This window comes from Epinephelus lanceolatus, chromosome 17 (genome assembly GCF_041903045.1).
Source record: "Epinephelus lanceolatus isolate andai-2023 chromosome 17, ASM4190304v1, whole genome shotgun sequence".
NCBI lineage: Eukaryota > Metazoa > Chordata > Actinopteri > Perciformes > Serranidae > Epinephelus > Epinephelus lanceolatus.
The window spans coordinates 15,412,873-15,432,699 of NC_135750.1; positions in this window are offsets into that span (position 1 = coordinate 15,412,873).

Sequence of the window (19,827 nt, forward strand, 5' to 3'; positions counted from 1 at the left end):
TAAAAAAAAAAAATCACCCTACAAAGAAAAACTGTGAAGCCATTCTTAAAAGAGTACGGCACTCATCTCTTCTTCAGCTAATTATTCAAGGCTTCAAGCACTTAACATAAGAAAGCCGGGCGGCTGTGCTCTGCATTCAAGATGGACTGAAAATCTATGATACCACGAGGATTTTGACTCTCCCCAGAATGAACTGATGTCATTCAGGCAAACAATGTTCTGCTGTATTAAAGTATGCACTGGATTGATGACTCATTTAATTACTTTTTTTCACTGCATGCTCAAGACTGCAACAGTATATTCACATCGGCTGGCATGAAAATGTGATCCATGCTTTTCATTTTTAGCCAGCCTTTATAGATGTGCTTATACCGTCTGTCTTTTTGTGCTCTACTCTCCATGTTGTTAGTGTCTGGATGGCTGTAATCTACGTCTGTGTGCTTCGCCGTCTGTGGGTGGCTGCGTGGGCAAGTTTAGCTACATTATCCTCAATATAGATCAGACAAGTTTAGGTTCAGAAATGCAGGTTTGACGCTCCAGATTGAGATGGGCAATTACAGGCTCGCAATTTACAGCCCTGCTCAATACATTTACCGGCCTAAGACATCACCTTTCACTGTGATCCCTTTTTTCAGAGGGTTTCACAGATTTTCAACACACTAAGAACGCGGAGAACGAGGCCTCTTTAGATGGTATAGTGTCAGTTTAACCCCAGATGTCAACACTCATCTCAGATGTACTCAAAGCTACAATGGGTTTGTTTAATCTGTCTTAGCTTTCTGACATGCTCTTTGCAACTGAAGGCCACTGGAGTAGTGTCTGGGTTAACAGTCAGCACTCACAGCTTTCTTGCTCTCTTTTCCTGTTGTTTTGCTTCATTCCTGCCTGTTTTTATTCAGTGTAATGGAGGAGATCTTGACACAAGAGCTGGTATTTTGCCCTTCTTTTACTTAACAAGACATTCTTAAGCAAAAAAATGGTAAAAAGAATGTGGTGTTGACGGTCGTGTTGAAACTGAGATTTGAAAAAATGCAACCGACTGCTTTGAGGATGTTTGCTTGTTGACGGATCGTGGAGGTCAGTTTTGTTGAATTAAGTTTTTGTACTTTTCATATCAAATACTGGTTTCATCTACTGCTGTGTTATGATACAAAAATGTGAGTCAAAATTTGTCTTGCATTCTGTAGAACAGAGGCAACTGCATGCCCTTTAAAAGCCAGACACACCAAACCAATGACAAAAAACTAGTGGCGACGTAAGCCGACTGTTGGCCAAATAGTGTGTCTCATCCAAAAAGCTGCACTTGAACACGCCACAAAAACTAATGCAAAGGCCAACAAGCATGTACGCTCTGTACCTGCATAAGGGAAAATAACTCTCCATAGTAGCGCTGCCCCCTAATAGTCGACCAAACGTTAGTCGACCAGAAAGGTAATTAGTTGGCAAGATTTCATTGGTCGCTTAGTCCCAGACAAAAAAAATGTCAAAATCAATCAAAACCTGTATGACTGGACCATGTGGGAATTTAATGTGAAAGGACAGACACAGGAAGTGGCCACGCTCAGCAGTCAGACAGGAGTCACGTTGCAAACCAATCACAGCCGACAGATATCTTTCCCTTCTTCTGTAAACATTCAGTCTGATGAACATGGAAAAGTTGATCATGTTATAGTGCAGGGCTACCCAGAGCTTTACATCTGTCCCACGGACAATAGACCTTATAAACAGCTCCTGGAAGAAGATCAGCTCTGCACTCAGGATTTCAGGTAAATAGGCTGTACGATGCTTGTTGCTTAGCAACCTTAGACGCAACAAAAAAGGCACAAGAGTAGTGCCCAGTGCCCGACCTTGCGTATTCCAGGCGGGTAAGGACGTGGCATGTGTACAGTTCCTAATTTCCAGGGCTGGTACCTGCTGTTATTCCACAGGCTAGTTAATAACATGTCGGGCAGGAAATCCAAAGTGTGGGATCATTTTGAGAAGGTGAAGGACGAACCCAAGGTGATATGTAAACTCATCTTCATTGGTCGACTACAAACATGATGTATCATCTGAAACATGGAAGTAGCTACATGCCCATTAGCCCACAGCGTCATTAACAGGCGGCTCGCTCAGTGTGTGACGTGCACTTGTAGATAAAATATAGGCCTATATTAATGAAGGTTCATTAGTATGGTTTGTATTTCTCTGTAATGTAGCACAGTGTTAACAATGTTACTGATACTATTCTTTCTCACACCTTCAACTCAAACCATTGTGTTGCCTCGCCCAAAATATACAATTTAATAATAAAATCTATATCGTAAACATGCGGGCGACTAGTCGACTAATGGCTCTAAATGATGACTATTGGTCGACCAGGAATATTCTTAGTTGACGGCAGGCAGCAGTGGTCTGTACTCGTCTTTCAAAAAGGGAAACCAAAAGTCCAACAGGCTGGAGTCATGATGCTAGTTAGCCAGTGAGCATATTAACAACACAATCTAATATTGAAAGAGTGAAGATACTTATCATGTGGTAGCACAAAAAATAACTCAAACAATTACAAACAGTTTCTGCTAAGGAGCTCAATGGCTAAAAAATTACATGAAAATCATGAATCACTCCGTAAAGTTAGGGATTTTATCAGTAATGTTTCCTCTGCTTTCTTTTCAGGAACATGAAAAGAGGTGTGGGAGCATTGTCTTCAATCTAATGGACCCTCTCTGGTTCTGATAATGCTAAAGGTATCTGACACAAAACATCTTCCATCTTTCCCAGAAATGTTTTCATGCATTTTTGTGTTTCAGTAAAGTAATGGTTGACCAATCTTGAAAACTCTGTGGCCAACAAAGCGTGCAAAGACTTATTTCTCTCACCTACAGGCTCTCTGACGCCGACTCAACATGTTGAATTGGTGGAAAAACAGGCGACAAGGGCTGATTAGTGTAAACAGTATGAAACACACTGCAAAAACTAGGGCGACAGATGCTTACAGACGGCCCGACATTGACCGTTGGCTTGGTGTGTCAGGGCCCTAAAACTTTGTTTCTATCAAGCACAACTGTTGCAGACAGGGAGAGTTTTGAGGCGTCCTCGACTGCTTTGTCCGATTCATTTTGTGCAGACAGTCCTTCATCAGTCTGTTTTTCTCTTATTTATGTCCTTCCTCAGAGGAAAAGTCTAATATGCTGCAGAATAGGCTTGCTTATTTAGCCATTATCAGAGCACCAAGTACCAGACACTCAATTGCTTCCTCTTCATTCAGCCAAATACGCTGCATAGACATAATGATGATTCATCACTGCACACAGTCCGACATAAAAATGAGATAATCATGCTTAAAAAAAAATATATATATATAAGACTCCATACTTCCAACAAAAGGCCAGACTGTGGCATTCTAAACTATTTTAAGCAGATGTGAGGAAAAAGTCTGAGTCAAAAACAGGTGACTGGTACACGCAGACAAATAACCAAAAAAGTTCTTGCAGGTTTTAGTCGCCTAATCACAGATAAAAGCTTTGCTACTAATGTTGACATGTGTTCGTTTGGATGCCAATTATTAGCTTTTGCCAACTGAGTGCCAGACCTGTATAATAAGAGAGATCTGGCTCTCTCTTTGATATGCAAGTTTTCAAATTAACATGAGACAATTAGAAGAGCTCAAAAGAGGCCAAATTATCTGAGCCAAATTGCTGGTGAATTAGTCCAAAACAAAAACGATAACAACAAGCCAAAAACAAACAACCTCAGACGCAAGTCACATTAACAAGCATATCATGAGGTTTACAAACGGCAGGTTGACAAATACTTCATAAAATAACTAATGTGACCGAGCTTTGTAGCAGAGTCACTCTGAAGTTTGTCTTTTTTCTTGAAGATTTATTTTGTTGCTCCCACCATTAGATAAGGTATTCATTTCAATCCATCCATTTTCATCCGCTTATCTGGGGCAGCAGGCCAAGCAAAGCACCCCAGACATCCAACATCCCTCTCCCCAGGAACGCTTTCCAGCTCCTCCTGGGGGACCCCGAGGCGTTCCCAGGCCAGATGAGACATGTAATCCCTCCAGGGAGTTCTGGGTCTACCCCGGGGCGTCCTACCAGTTGGACATGCCCAGAACACCTCTAACGGGAGATGCCCAGGAGGCATCCTGATCAGATTCCCGAACCACCTCAACTGACCCCTTTTGACGTGAAGGAGCAGCGGCTCTACTCGGAGCTCCCTCTGGATGTCTGAGCTCCTCACCCTATCTCTAAGGCTGAGCCCAGCCACCCCACAGAGGAAACTCATCACTTAAACTCATCCGCAACCTCAGTCTTTCGGTCACTACCCAGAGTTCATGAGGGTTGGGATGTAGATGGACCAGTACATCAAAAGCTTCGCCTTCAGGCTCAGCTCCCTCTTCACCACTTCATTTCAATGCTTTACCATGATTGTATGTATATATGAAATGTACATAGATTGCAAATCATCCCCTATAATCTCCTTCTCTTCTTTTTCTTGTCAGCTCTTTGCTATATTCTATCTAATAAAAACAATGTCAAAGCTTCTATCCAGGTCTTCAACTATTTCTCTAAAAATATTTAATCATCATAAACAGGTACAAATCTAAGGACCTTGCCTTCCACAGAACTAAATATTGCACCGTCAACGTATACAAGGACATCATTTTTTCTTATGTGACATCTTGCGAAAGCCAACAAATACCCCTGACAGCAGGCAGTGGTAGACGGGTGATCTGTAGGTCATTAAAAGGTGATCACCGCCGTATAGTTCAAACTGATCAGGACAGCTATGCATAGCAATGAGCGCCTGTGTGTGAATTAAAGCGTCAGAGTGAGAGGGTCCTGTCCTCGAGGAGGTAGAAGTCAAACAGCTGTCAGGGGATCCAATTATGGTCATGTTCCTCTGCCATCCCACAGCGCGCACTCCGACGTTGTGTATTCCCCCCCTAAACCCTTCCCTCTACACTCAAGTTAAGCCGTCTCGCCTGCAGCGTTTGTGAATATTTGAGAGTATTGCCGGAGGAAGAGAACGAGGCTGGCATTTCTCCTTCAAGAGAAGTAACGAGTACCCTGGTGGCACAAAGTCTCTGTCTGGAAACAAAACACAAGTCAAGTACACAAAAGGTCCTCTGTGCCTTTACCGCTACTTAACTGTTTAAAAAACCAAGTCGTCGCAAAAGGTTCAAGATTTCAATGGTGACAGAAAGGTGGATGAAAAGGACCTAAAAACAAACAAATCCTTAATTAAAGATCAGCTGGCACAAGCGTCAGGTATATTTTTTTTGTTCATCTCTCTGGGACAGAGCACATTAATCAAAAGTGGCAACTCAGTGGAGTAGACATAACAACTCAAGTAATATGACATTTTTCACCGTATGAGCTCCACCAAGTGTTCAAAATAAGACGTTTAGGCAGGCCTTAATGCAGTGAAATTTTCTTGTACACTCCAGCTGCCTCCTACACACACACACACACACACACCACTACACAAACAGTGGCCTGTGAACACAGGACCCTGTGACACACCGGCATATAAACTGTGCTATATGATCGCACTAACCCTGTTAATGGCCTCCGCAAAGACGTTCTGCAACACAATCAAGTACACCATGAAACTCCTCATTTAGCCGAGCCTGGTCCCTACATTAACCCTGCTACAACACCCCAGGGATTAAAACCACATACTGTTCAGTGACCATTAACAGCGACCTGTTTACCTTTTATGCACCACTCACCGCTATAAGCACACTGAGCACTGTACACAGGAACTGTCACTAACTTTTAAAAGCACCCGCCTCCAGGTACAGTCCCGCAGCGTCCATGTTTATCAGCCACTCAGCATGACAGTCAGGTTTTTATGAGGTTTACATTGCAGATGAGCTGCCTCGACCTAGCCTGAAACAAAGACTACAATGAAAAGCATAAAAAAATTAAATATAACATTGACCTGCCTCACACTGCCATATTTTTAATGAGCGTGTGCATACTGGCTATCATCTAACTAAAGTGATCCTGAGACGAGTCTTTCCTGAGGCGAAATTCTAGACATGTAAATTCTAAAAAAGGTGCAGTGTAGGATTATGGGAGATATCCTGGCATAAATAAGTTTGCTTTCTTTAGTGTATAATCACCTGAAAATAGAAATCGTTGTGTTTTCGTTACCTCAGAATGAGCTAGGGCTGGGTGACCTCAAATCAATATCTCGAATAATTATAAATGCTATATCGCAGGAAAATGGAATTGCTTGCATTTATTGAAGACGTCGCCTCTCACCCAAGAAGCTTCTACAGTTGAGAGGCAAAACGTCTTCAGTAAACTCGAGTAATGTACACTTATAATTACCATGACCTGGATGACTGAGAATCTTCACTGACATCTAGACTAATTGAGCATTTTACCTTGATTATGATTAATGAACGATTATTTTCGTATTAATTTGCCTTCATACTTTACTGACAAGCTGTAAATATGCTCAACTACTAAAGATGGGTTATTTTTTTCTAGTTAAAGATTACATACCTTATCTTTGTGATTTTTGCATTTTTGCCTTTGTAGATAGACAGTTAAGCATGGGGGGGGGGGGGGGGGGGGGGGGTAACAGCCTTGTACATGGGGCACCTGCTCTATCCACTAAGCCACTGACTAACCTTTTCATGGTTATTTATTGAATTTAGATATTTTGAAACGGTTTACCTGCAGTGTTTACATTTGATTTCTTTCTGTGCAGTGTCGACTTCATGAAAGCCAAAGTGTATCCAAAGGACAGACACGGCATTTCTCTTTGGTACAAGCTGCTCAAGATGTTAAGTTGGCTCGGTGGTTGAGTTCTCCTCCATGTTGCATTCTGGACGGGGCGGGGTCACGTGACTACACACTAAAGCAAGGTTTATTCTTCTGTGCACCTACGACACAGAGGGCTTTGCAGAGGCGTTGTGTCCCTCTGCGACCGAAACAGAGACGCGATGTGCACCTCCGAAAACTGTAACCATGCATCGAGGCAACACAGACCCAACGCACACCGCAAGAGCTACTGTATGATTGGTCCTTCAAACTACATAATTTCCGGCAGGTTTCACTTCCTGCTGCAGTACCACAACACCGCCTCGAGCCATTCAACGGGCATACAGACAATTGGCGCAGTTGCCTTTCTCTTTGTTGTCATCGTAACATTTGTCATAAGAGCATTTGTTGTTCAATGTCAGTCATTTCGAGCTCCAGCAACAGTCTTTCTCTCTCGTTCGCCATCTTCACTGTGACTAGAGCAAAGCCAGAAGATAAACAAACAATGAACGAGCAACGACCATAGACGTCACAGTCTAGGTAGGTATATAAAAGATCACTGCGCCCCCAAGGGCTTTGGCGGGAAATTGCATAGCAACATTTTAATCCAACAGGACGCAGAACTATGATAGGCACACAGCAACTGCAGAGCAACTGCGTGCACGTTGCGTTGAGTGTACGCAGAAGCATAAAGAAACTTTTGGTAGTGTGGGTTTTTAAGTGGACAGTACAGGAACACACACAGTGGGAAACTGTTGACAGAATTTCGATTAATTTTCAATTAATTGCCCAGCCCTCGAATAAGTTGCTTTTATCTACATAGGGAGCAGGTCCTCGTCTGCCATGCTGCACCACCGTGGCTCTACAGTAGCCCAGAATGGACAAACCAAACAGTGGCTCTAGATAGGACCATTCTTGTTTCCATGATTTTGCATTAGACACTAGTTAGCAGCCACACTTGATATTTAACGTGAACCTGTCTCAGTCAGTATTACTGCCGGATTAAATCACCAGTTCTGTTTGTTTTGGAGAGGAGGAGACTTCTACAATAATTCGGCTCCCATTAAAACCTCCTGAATGTCTGGATCTTAAATTACCTGAGAATAAAGGTGAGCTCACATTAGGTGCTGGGCTTGCGACCTCTCTCCAACAAGCCAAACTGCATAGCAGAAACACTCAATTTAACATGAAACTGCTTTATTCAGTGCTTTTACTGGTTTTAATCGCCTGGTCTGTTTGTTTTGGAGAGGAAGAGACCTCTGTGGATACTTCGTCTCCCTGTAGAAACTCCTTAGACAATTAACACTTAAGGAATTCTAACTGGGAGAAGGTTCAGGTGGTCGCAATACCCCCTAAATCACATACTGCTCCTTTAAATAACAAGACATAGAATATCAGTGATTCTACAGTGTTGCTCACTAACTCAGGACCCTGCACACATCTGTCCAAAATGCATTTCAACACCCAACATCTGGTAAAACTGCTGTCTGGCATGAGCAGACTTTACCTAGTGACATACAACACTGCACCAGGAGAGGTTGAGGAGATTACCAGGTCAGGTCTACCTGTCAGACTGAGATATGGGATTATCTGCCCCTGAAAATTAATCTCCACTGAGCAAACTGTGTATATCTACTGTTAAATTTAACACGTCTGTGAAACCTGCAAATTTTAGTAAAGTGGGAATATATTTTTAATTAAGGGAAGTTTGAGAGCTAGGGGCCACAGATAATGCCATGACATTTTAAAAGCTGTGATAAGTAAATGAACACACAGTGCAGCAGGTCGACTGGAGCTCAAGGCTGGTGGAGGCTTCAGCAGCAGTAAACAGGAAGCAGGAGCTCAACACAAGTATCGTAATTATGATATGAAACGAGCTGTGGCATTAAACCCTTTGATATGTTGTGCACAACAAAAGCTACATTGATATTATATCATGTGTTAATATTAGCAGGAAATCACCATGTCACTGAGCTGTGTGCAGGACAGCAATAATATTGTGATGAGCGGCAGGATAAAGTTCATCAACACCGGATTTCTTATAACTCACAGCTCCTTTTTATTGGTCGTTCCTGAACATCAACAGAGCATGGCATCCTGCAACTGACGTGAAGCCGTCTTAACACATACCCCGAGACTCGAGGGAACAAAACTCTTCTGCATGAGACTCGCACACCGGCAGATCGAACACTGAAAAGAACATGCACTATCAGTAGCGCACGAAACACATAACAACACACACTTCTCCTGAACACAGTGCATTCTGCCCTCCTGCAGTGCCGGGTGCGCTAGCGGATGGCAGTGGGAGTATACCCTGTGAGCTGGGGGCATGGTCAACCTCTGCTGATTTTGCATGGGGCCGATAGGGTGCTAAACGGTCCCTGTGCAGCACCACTACTCGCCCCCGGACAGACATCCTCACCCGATACACCACATCGGACAGCTGCTCCAGCACCTCACAGGGGCCCACCCACTTGCTAGTCAGCTTAGGCGAAATACCTCTCTTTCGGGTTGGATTGTAGACCCACACCTTCTCTCCAGGCGAGAAGGGGCGGCCCCGGCAGTGGACGTCGTATGCCCGTTTCTGTTTCTCCCCAGCCTGATCCTGGCGCCGACGGGCAAAGTCATGCGCCTCCGTCAGCTGCTGCCGTAGGCTGTGCAGGTATTCCCTGCCGGGCTCTCCAGGGAGGTCAGGGCACGGGGGGCTGCCAAAGGCTAGGTCCACGGGAGTCCGCAACTCCCTCCCGAACATGAGAGCGGCGGGTGTGCACCCAGTGCTGTCCTGCACTGCTGAGCGGTATGCCATCATTATCAGGGGCAGGTGACGGTCCCAATCACGCTGGTGTCGCTCGACCACGATGGCCAACTGTGTGGACAGCGTCCGATTGAACCTCTCCACTAGTCCATCACTCTGGGGGTGAAGAGGCGTCGTCCGGGTCTTCGTCACCCCCATGAGCTTACACACCTCAGCCAACACTTGTGCCTCAAAGTTCCGTCCCTGATCGCTGTGCAACTCCTCAGGTGCACCGAATCGGCAGAACATCTCACACACCAGTCTCTCAGCTGTTGTTATGGCACTCTGGTCGGGAACTGCGTACGCCTCCGGCCACTTAGTGAAATAATCCATGGCCACAAGGACGTAGTGGTTCCCACCATCAGTAAGGAGAAACGGCCCAAGGATGTCCACGCCCACACGCTCCATGGGAGCCCCCACCTGGTAACGCTGTAGCGGAGCATGGGAGCGTTGGGTGGGGCCCTTCTGGGCGGTGCAGGCGTCGCAGCAATGCACAAACAGTTCGGTGTCCTGCCTGCAACCGGCCCAGTAGAACCTTTTGCGCAGTCTGTTTAGAGTCTTTGATACCCCAAAGTACCCTGCCCCCACTGAACCATGCACTGCCTGTAACACCTGCTGGCGCCGGTCCTTGGGCACCAACAACTGCCAAACCACTCCCCCTCGGCCTGGCACCTGCCAGACGCGATAGAGCAGTCCATCCCATCGGGCCAGAGTGGCCCACTGAGAGTAGTAGGCCTTAGTTTCCAATGACAGTGCTGAGACAGCTGGCCAACAGGGTCTCAGCTGGGGTCTCAGGGTCTCAGCTGTCTCAGCTGGCCAACAGGGGTGTGCTGGAGCACACCCCTGTTGGCCAGCTGTCTCAGCACTGTCAACAGGGGTGTGCTCCAGCATCGACCCACTGCCCCACCCTGGAAAGAGTTGGGTCGGCTTCCTGCGCCGCCTGCCATTCCTGTCGCTTGACTGCTGTCATCCCCTCCTCTGCTTCCTGGACCTGTGGCACCGCGGCCACTGGGATAGTCAGTTGGTCTCGTTCTTCTTGCCGCAAACAGTGCCTGCACTCTGATGCCTCACAGGGCCGTCGGGAGAGGGCGTCGGCATTGCAGTGGAGTCGCCCTGCCCGATGCTGTACCTCAAAGTCGTAACTCTGCAGGGCCTCAATCCATCTTGCCAGTTGTAGGAAGGCCACATCAGGGAAGCGTGATCTGTCCGCAGGAGGAAGGACCGGCCATAGAGGTAGGGCCGAAAGTGGTGAAGCGCCGTGATGACTGCCAGTAGCTCGCGTCGGGTGACGCAGTAGTTGTGCTCAGCTCGATGTAGGGCGCGGCTGTAGTAGGCCACCACTCTTTCTCCTTCCTCCCTCTCCTGTGACAGGACTGCCCCCAGCCCCTTGTCACTGGCGTCTGTGTCGACGATGAAGCGGCACCCTGGGTCGGGGAGTGCCAGGATGGGAGCGGTGGTCAAGGCTTCACGCAGCCGGGTGAAAGCAGCCTCGCAGCTCTCGTTCCACTCGAACTTCCGCCCTTTGTCAGTGAGGCGATGTAGCGGGCTGGCAGTGGATGCGAAGTCGCGCACAAAACGTCGGTAGTATGAAGCAAGACCCAGAAAGCTGCGCACCTCGCCGACACTTCTGGGGACCCGCCAGTTCCGGACTGCCTCCACCTTCGCCGGATCTGTGCCCACGCCGTTGGGCCCCACCACGTGTCCCAGAAACTTGGTCTCGCGTTGTAGGAGGTTGCACTTCTTGGGATGTAGGCGCAAGCCCGCCCCCCGAATGGCGCTGAAAACCTGACGCAGATTTACCAGAGCCCACTTGAAGTCAGTGGCGTGGACCAGCAGGTCGTCGAGGTAGACCACACATCGGCTCCGGGGAATATGGCCAGCATTCTCTCCATCAGCCTCTCAAATGTAATGGGAGCGTTGCAGAGGCCGAACGGCATCACCCTGAACTGCCAGAGTCTTTGTCCGAAGGTGAAAGCCGTTTTTGGGCGGTCCTCTGGTGCTAGCTCCACCTGCCAGTAGCCACTTTTCAAGTCTAGGGAACTGAACCATCGTGACCCTGCGATGTGGTCCAGGGCATCATCAATGCGGGGCAGGGGGTAGGAGTCTTTGCGGGTTATTGCGTTCAGGCGCCGGAAGTCCGCACAGGGCCTCCACGTGCCGTCCTTCTTCCGCACTAGGATAGCAGGGGAGGCCCATGGGCTAGTGGAAGGCTCTATCACCCCTGCTGCAGACATGGTCTGGACCAGCTGCTCGGCGGCCTCCCGCTTAGCGAGCGGGAGTCGATAGGGGCGTTGGCGAATGGGCGCTGCAGTACCTGTGTCGATGGTGTGCTGCACCAGCCCCGTTCTGGTGCACTCATCGTCTCTAGCGGCAAAGATGTCCAGGAACTCTCGAAGTAGATCCCTCATCTGTACGCTCTGCTGTGGGTCTAGCTGCTCACTGCTCCGCTGTGCGAGTTCTTGGACTGCCTGGACGGTCTCGGGGGAGGGCAGCGGCCGATCCTCTGCAGGGCACTCCGGCGTGACGGAGGTCGAAATAGGGGTGGCGTGATGGTGTTGCCCATGCTGTTGCTGCTGCTGCAGGGTGGCTTCAGTTGAGTTGCTGCTGCTGGGTTGCCGCTGACGAACCGCTGCTGTCGAACTGCCGCTGATGGACCACTGCCGCTGGGTTGTTGCTGCCCCCGGGCCGCCACTGCCGCTGCTGCACCGCCGCTGTCGGGCCATTGCCGCTGGACTGCCGCTGTTGGCCTGCCGCTGCTGGACCGCTGCTGGTGGGCCACCACTGCTGGGCTCCTGCTGGAGAGCCACTGCCGCTGCTGGACCACTGCCGCTGGATCGCCACTGCCGGACTGCTGCTGGTGGAGCCGGATCACCACTGCTGGACTGCTGCTGCACTGCTCGCGTGCGTCTCACCCTCCTCTTCTCTCGTCGACGTTGGAGAGATAGGGTCTCCGTCCCACGCACCCACAGGCTTTGCTTCCCGAGCATTTTTGAGAGTCCCCGTGTCACGGACCGGATCTTGCTGGAGGTCGGAGCCCACCCGAGCGACTGTCCATCGTCCGTCTCCGGCAGAACCCCTGGTCGCACCAGGGAGATAACTGCCCCCGAGTCTACCAGGGCTCTGCAGGCGTGTCCATTGAGGTGGCAGGACCATGGACGTTGCCCAACCTGCCGATTTGGTTAATGTTCTCAGTAGGGGATTCGGTAGGTTGACTGGGGGGCAAATTCCCCTCTGTGCCCCCCAGCTCTAGTTTCCCGAGCGGTCGGGGGTGTGGCGCCGGGGTGCAGGCACGGGGCAGTCACGTGCCATGTGTCCCGGTTCTCCACAGCGGTAACAGACACCTGGGGTTTGACGTGCCCGCAACCTCCTCAGGGGCTGCCGTGGACCTGCTGGAGCTGGGGAGGGTTGGGCCTGGCAGACAGCCCCTCCCTCGTCATCATCACTGATCTCTGCTTGTCGCACCTGGGGTCTCGCCTGATGGCGGGGTGTTTGGACAGTCTCAACCCGCTCTGCTTCCTCCAACGCGGCCTGGAGAGTCGTGGGTGACCTGAGGCGGAGGTGTTCCCTAAGCTTCTCAGGGGTGAGCCCCCAGATGAAGGCACTCAGGGCTAGCTCGTCACGTGCTGATGGGTCGAAGGTTGGGTAGCCCTGCTCGGTATAGTAACGCACATCCACGGCGTACGCGCCCAAAGCTTCACCATCTGCTCGGCGCCTGTGAGCCAACTGGTCTCTCACCTGGTCAGTGGAGGTGCGTTTTCCAAAGCGTCGCTTTAGAGCCATGGTCAGGGATGAATAGTCACTTAGCTCCTCTGGTGCCACGTCCATTAACACCTGTAGTGCATTTCCCTCCAAGGCCAGGACAATGTGGGCGGCCGTCTCAGCAGCATCCCATCTATTCATTAGCTCCGCCACCTTGACCTGAGCGAGGTAGGGTTCCAGTGGTGTGGTACCTGCATATCGCGGGAGCTTGTAGACGTTCCGCGGAGGCGGGTGTGACGGCGGTGTGGAGGCCCCTTCCGTCCCAGATGACGAGCCATGTACGGCCGATGAGCTCTCCATGCTGCGGCGGGGGACGGCGCCTCTCGTTGCAGCGGCCATGCTCGGCGCGACCGGCGAGCTCTCGGAGTGGTGGGCAGAGGTGGTGCTTCTCGTCGCGGGTGCGGAGAGGCGCCGGGCACTGGAGCCTTCCTGGACGGGCGGGCGAGCTCTGCCGGGGTTGTGCTCTTTGAATTTACACTGCTCGTCGAGGCGCGTTATGAACTCTGTTATCCTTCCGTATTCTCGCTCTATTTCCTCCATGGTGGGTACGTTAGCTAGGCTAGCTATCCCACTTCTGACGCCAATGTGATGAGCGGCAGGATAAAGTTCATCAACACCGGATTTCTTATAACTCACAGCTCCTTCTTATTGGTCGTTCCTGAACATCAACAGAGCATGGCATCCTGCAACTGACGTGAAGCCGTCTTAACACATACCCCGAGACTCGAGGGAACAAAACTCTTCTGCATGAGACTCACACACCGGCAGATCGAACACTGAAAAGAACATGCACTATCAGTAGCGCACGAAACACATAACAACACACACTTCTCCTGAACACAGTGCATTCTGGGTAGTGCCCTTAAGGGACCATTCATCATTTTACAGTTCATTTATCACAGTCACAGCCCCAGTCGCTACAATATTTACACCTCTAAAGCCACATTTACATAATTATGCCAATGGAGTTTGCAGTGAGGCTTGGGAAAATCCCCAAAAAACAACAACAATCATCCAATCAAGGGGTGAAAATGCCTCAAAACCAATCCAGCCCATAACACTTAAAAGTATAAGGCTCAAAACATGAGGAAGCTAAATAAACAACATGAAAGTGGAACACATACACATGCCAAACAAGCAAGGACAAATTCAGCAAGTCAACACATCAACACAAACATTGCACATGTTTCCAGCAGCCAGCAGAAGCCAACACATCATCATCATCATCATCAACAAGCAGAGCAGCACAGCCAACATCTCAACATGCATGTTTAAAAAGCAGAAACTTACTATGAAGAAGTGAAGCGGTGATTTCGGACTCATCACGGTGAGGAAACTCAGCTTCCGGTTTGAAGTTGGGTCTGAGGCCGCAGCTGATGCTGATTAAAGGCTAAGCAGCAAACAGCAGCAGCTTCACAAAGTTTTCTGAAGGCGCATTTTGGCACGTGCACTTGTTCACGTCCGTGTGTATGAGCTGTAGCAGCATCTGTCTGCAGACATGGAAACAGATAATTTAGTTAATAAGCGGAGTAAAACATAATTTAAAAACAGAGCTGGACACTTACACAGACTGCCGCTTTGGAGAGGGAGCACCAGGAGATTGATTACCTCAGGTGTGCTGCACACACGTCATCAACTGTCCCACCTGACTGGTTTCTCAGTGAGGCCTGATCATGCATTCATGTGGTGTCGGAATAATCGGAAAAATGAGCTTCCCACTAGGAAAATTCAAGTTTCAACAAGTTTATTGTCATATCCTCCTGAGAACCCAGATTTTGTTTGGTGTGCTCTTTCAGTTTCTCCAAACTATTTGGCATTAGTAGGACTTGATAAGTACAAAAACCTCATCGCTGTAAAAGTCACAAGTGTGTCATGGAGCATGAAATTTCAATTTATTTCAATGCTTGAACATCTTGTGCAACAACAAAACTGACAACAATGAAACATTTGGTAACTGTGGGTTGTCGGTCACTGTTCAAGTCTAAAACTGTTCGTTTCAAATACCTGAACATAGCTGTGCAAAACAAAATTGCAAATCATTTCTAAAAGTCTTGAGATTTGTTCATTTTGTAGCTCTGTATGAATTTTCCTTGCTCCACAATCCAAGCTAGTAATGTCCTTTTTTTCTGTAGGAAGAGTCTGTCACACCTCACTGGCCTAAAGTCCCAGTGTCCTCAAATTAGTACTTTTTAATTAACAGTGTCTTAGCTTGTTACTATTGCGAAAACTGTTCAAATGTGTATGCAATATTAAACTACAGATGTTATTAAGCACAAATAAACAACCATAACATTTGATCAGGTTTTGTGTTTTGTACAAATGTACAAATGTCTCAAATCACATACTTCTGTTAGTACACTTCCATGTAGTATACTATGTGCACTATGTACTCATAGTTGTAGTGCGCGAATTTCGGCAGGGTAGTGTTGTCTCAAACCAAACACTGCCGTTGTGCGCTCACCAGAAATGACGACCGCAAATTAGCTAGTTAGCAAACTAGCATTAGCATTCGCGTTATCGTCTGCGGTACCAAATCATTACAGACTGTTAAATTAACCCAATAAACATACTGCTGGCTTATACCCGACAACAGTATAGTGGTGCTTAGTGCAAACATTCATGGTTGCACAGTCCTCGGCCGCTATTTCCAGTTTGAAAAGTGGTCCCTCCCCTTCCCCTACGTAGCCAAGATGGCGACCACTAAGGGCGAGAAGTGTCCATAGTTCCACACTCAGAGGCCGTTTACACGCACACGGTGATTTTGATAAATGGAGACATCTTCCTTCGTTTGTGCCCTTCGTTTACGCGCAAACGGAGATTTTTCCTCTGAAAACGAGTCTTTCTAAAAACTCCGGCCAGAGTGGAGATTTTGGAAAACTCCGGTTGCGCGTTTGCATGTAAACTGAGATAAACGGAGATAAACAGAGTTATAGGCAGCCGACGTCACAGTATGCATCGGAACTTGCGCCTGTGTCAAAAGTGCGACCTATGTTGCTATGGTGACAATGGATACATGGAAGGCTTGAGCTTCTCGTTACACTGCCACCTACAGGTTTGGCATGCTCTTGTGTATATATACACGGGTAAGTGTAAACGAAGATCTTTTTGAAAACGGAGACGGTGAAATGTCCGTTTATGAAAATAGCCGGCAACGTGTAAACGGCCTCTCAACTTCTTGACTGTTTTGAGTGCACCATCCGGGTACTCATAGTGTACTGCATTTTCCATACTTCTCAGTGTGAACACACTTATGCACTCAAAATATTAAGTGTAAGTACAGAAGTACGTGATTTGAGACACAGACTAAGTTAAGCAGAATGACATATAAGGTGCAGCAAACCCAAAATGTAATGTCCTAATATGAGGACACAGGGTCTCAGGAGGTTAAACACAGTAAAAACACAGTGGTTTACATCATACAGTGAAATCCTAAATTGCTCCCTTCATGTAAAACAATAATAAAAGTAGAATTAAAGTTATATTTTGAGATAAACAAATAAATAAATAAGCAGAAGGAAAGGGTTCTTCTGTACCTGTTGCCTTCTCTTCTGTATCCTTCTTCTATTTCACTTATTTTTCATGATTGCTTTCAGTGTACTCTTCATGTACATCACGTCATGGTCATATCCAGTAATTGTCTGGTATAATTAACCACAGCTACTGCAGGCGCACTTAATGGTCTTTCTACTATACTATACTACAAATATGTCAGCCACCACGGTCGGCACCATACTGTGACCACAGTGGATTCACATGAACGCCTCAACGTCTGAGAACAACAGCCAAAACGTGTGGACAAAAATAAATGTTCAGTTGATGTCAATTAAGTTTTTTGCTCACGTGTAATCTGTTAGTTAGAAAAGTTATTTATTAGCAGTAGTCAGGTTGTTACACCCTGAGGTCCCAGTCAAGGTCATGTGTTCCTTGTTTTCAGTTTTGGTCAGTATTTCCTGTTTTATTTTGACCCTCACCCTTGTCTCTCATTTCAGGTACTTTACTTCCTGTCCCTATGTGTTTCCCTTTACCTGCCGTCCTGATTGGTTTCCCCTGTCCCTCTAACTCCTCCTCCCTTGTGTGTTTAGTCCTTGTGCTGCCCTTTGCCTGTTGCCAGTTTGTTCTCAGTGGTTTGTGTGTGTGTTATAGACATTTTCCCTCGTGTTCGCTTTAAGTTTGACCAGATTTTTGACCCTGCTCTAGCCTACTGCCTTTGGATACCTTTGGTTGTTTTTTGGACTGATTTTCTGTGCACCCACCCCATTTTCAGTAACAAGACCTTGTGTTTTTGAGTCCTGCATCTGAGTCCTTTCTTTGTTGGCTCCAGTCAGACACAGGTCAAGCTATGTTTTAGTAATATTAGGGGATGATGCAGCAACAAGTCTGGGGAAAAATCAGTTTGTAATATAAAGTTTCAAAGTGATCAATGTGTTGTTTAATACTCTGAGTAATAAAAAACAACACATCTTCTTTGTGGCGTCCATGCTGTTTCCAAATTTCAACTTCAAGCTCATGAACACTTTTTTTAATTGAATAATTAGGTACATTATGTACACAGGACCATCCATACCAGTGGCACAAATATACAGGGGAAAAAACAAAATTAAACAAAGGGGGGAAAATTAGCAAAATAAAGAAAAAGTAACATAAATCCAGAGTACTGTATCATTAGTTCATATGGAATTTATCAAACACATTGGTAGCTGTTGGTGCCTTTTTATTCTTAAGGCCTCTTATTGTGTCGCCATATTGTTCTAGCTCTTGATAGAAAAGTTCAACATCCAGTTTGCCCACCAAATAATGAAATTAATTTTTTGAAGGGACGCTTCTTCGCCTACTCTGGGAGCGTCCCATGATTCAGAACGATTTGATAAAGGTTCATGAAAGTATAAAAACATTTCCTGGACTAACTCTGAGTTCTGCCTGAGGCTGTGTGTTCTCAGTGACCCACAAATGACGCCTCACTGTGGAGCCAGGGACTTTAATCAGACCAGTACAATGGTGGGTAAGCAAATTATAATGAGACACTGGAGGAAACCAGGTGAGCCCTCTTTTAAGGAACAGTTCACAGAGCTGGCAAAAGTCGCATCATATGAACAAAGAGAAATATGTGAAGAAGTGGAGAAGCTACTTGGAGCACATTGCTGATGTGGATGTATCTTGAAGTGAATCATATGCCATGTGCATCTGAGAGCTTATCAGCTGCTTGTAGATCAGAGAAGATTGTGGTGCATATTTATGTAGGAATATAGATTTATGTATTGTTATATATGCATTTTTATATTACTATATTATTTAGTTATTGTTTTCCCTCAAGTGCTTGTACATATATTTGATTTGTTAACACTCGGTGAAACTGTTTATGTTGAAAAAACCCCCTGAAGAATTTCAATAAATTATTAATGAAAAAATAAAATCATTTGTACAAAAAAATATCCTTTTCCACCCCATTACTTTCAAAACACAAAAAACGTCTTTATCTTGTTATTTAAATGTTTGTCCAGTTTTCTTCTTAAATAAAGTTGAACATGCACCCAAAATAATCTGGTTATACACACAGTGATAAACAACTGACTTGTTCCTTCTTCTAATTCAAGTTCAACAATATTCAAGTTTAAATCTCCAATGTCCTTTTTTGCTGGATATATTTGATGCAAAACTTTAAAGGAAGCCTCTTTTTTTGTAAATAACTGTGTTCACTGGATTTTTTACGTACTTTAAATATCACATCAAAAACAACAACAAAAACAAGTAGGGTTTGAAAGACAACATTCACAGTAAGGCATCATCTTCACAACTGCTACGACAGGGCAGTACAATGAGTGCTATATTACACAATAAATAATCATAAATGCTACTTATAAAAGTATTGACAGTCTAAAGGAAAGAAAGAGGAAACAAAAATGTGCATTATAATATTGTATTCAAGGGTTTAAGACTCTTGTAGCCTTCTCCTCCTCTAGAAATACCAAAACATATTCCCATATCTTATCAAAAGTAGAATATTTACCCTTAATCTTAAAGTAAGTTTTTCAAGGGCAACATAGTGTGACAGTCCAGTACGCCAGGTTTTGTAAACTTGGTCTGATAGCAGATTTCCAGATCTGGCTATGGTGTGTTTTGCATGTAATAAGCAGTAGAGCGTTATTTTCTTATCTGCCTTGCTTAGTTTCCAATTTACGGGAAAAATTAAAGGAAACGTCTTTAACTTTATTTATTAAGACAGACTTTGTTCAAGATCATGAACGCACCAAAGGCAGAAAAATAACTTCCCAACTTGGGAAATGGGATCATTGGAGTATGTGAATGCAGCATACAGTTTAGTTTTGTTTTGTTTTTCTCCACATCCATGATGTTGTTTGAAGGATTTTGGAGAGAAACATGTGTTTTTGATTATTTTTCTGCCTCTTTCTTTATTAATCTTCCCGTCTGTGTTATATTGGGTTTACTGGCCAATAAATAATCTCAAAAGGTTTGAATCCACCTAATTTCAGGCACCAGGGAGACCCA